This window comes from Tarenaya hassleriana, unplaced genomic scaffold (assembly GCF_000463585.1).
Source record: "Tarenaya hassleriana unplaced genomic scaffold, ASM46358v1 Cleome3051, whole genome shotgun sequence".
Classification (NCBI taxonomy): Eukaryota; Viridiplantae; Streptophyta; class Magnoliopsida; order Brassicales; family Cleomaceae; genus Tarenaya; species Tarenaya hassleriana.
This window is the reverse complement of record NW_010966227.1, coordinates 1-902: the sequence shown is the minus strand read 5'-3', so window position 1 is coordinate 902 and position 902 is coordinate 1. Positions and strand designations below refer to the sequence as shown.

Here is a 902-nt window from a genome sequence, read left to right as displayed (position 1 = left end):
CGTTATTTTTTATTTTTTATTTTTGTAATTTTACGATGTATCTAATTTCGTTTCTGTATATATTTTTTTCACCTTTCTGCCTTTGTGGGAAATTCAATTGTTTGCTAAAAAAATCAGTTCAACTTTTAGAAAGAAAATAAAAACGAAGTTTGAATTCTTAAATAAATTGGGGAAAAATACAGCCGTATTCAAAAAAAAAAACGTTGGAATATTTGATTCGATTTTTGGGCTAGTGGAGAGTGGCGTAAGTATATAATCAGCAAAAGTGTTTAGTGTTGACCCAACAAAAAAAAATAAATTAAAGCCTTTGAGAGAGAGAGAGAGACCACCACTCACCGGAAAACCACCTAACTCAGACCCCGTTTTCTAAATCATAAGGTCGTTGATTTCTCGCATATTCACAAAACAGCCCCGGGAATCCTGGGAAAATCCAGAAGAACAGAGGAGAAATTTGGGGGATAAGCAATGGATTTCTGGTCTCCGTCTGTCTCTTCAGATAATGAGTTGGAGAAGTTTGTCATCAGAATGAACCCTCCCAAGTATCTCGATTTCTCTTCCCCCTTTTTTTTCCTGAATTATTCACCCGAAAGTTTGGAGATTTATGGATTTCGTCAGATGGGTTTCTCTTGGATTCCGTTGTTCATGTTGAATTTTCTCGGTTTCTCTCGGTTCCAATTTCAGGGTAACGATTGATAACACATCGAGCAGGAAAGCAACCCTAGTGAAGGTAATTACGATTGGAGATTTCGACGATCATCATATGAAAAAGGAAAAGAAAACCCTTTTTTCGATTGTTTGTAATTTCGATTTGGTGATGTTGACAAGTTTGAAAACTTTACGAACTGGGAACAGGTTGATAGTGCAAATAAGAGAGGAAGCTTGTTGGAAGTAGTTCAGGTTTT

At 36.1% G+C, this 902-nt stretch overlaps 1 long non-coding RNA gene across 1 annotated transcript; it reads left to right on the top strand.

The window, feature by feature from the left end:
* The first annotated feature begins 279 nt into the window (after positions 1-279).
* On the top strand, positions 280-902 carry LOC104820477. Its single transcript, XR_772928.1, has 3 exons — positions 280-539; positions 682-727; positions 853-902. It is a non-coding gene; the product is annotated as an uncharacterized LOC104820477 (long non-coding RNA).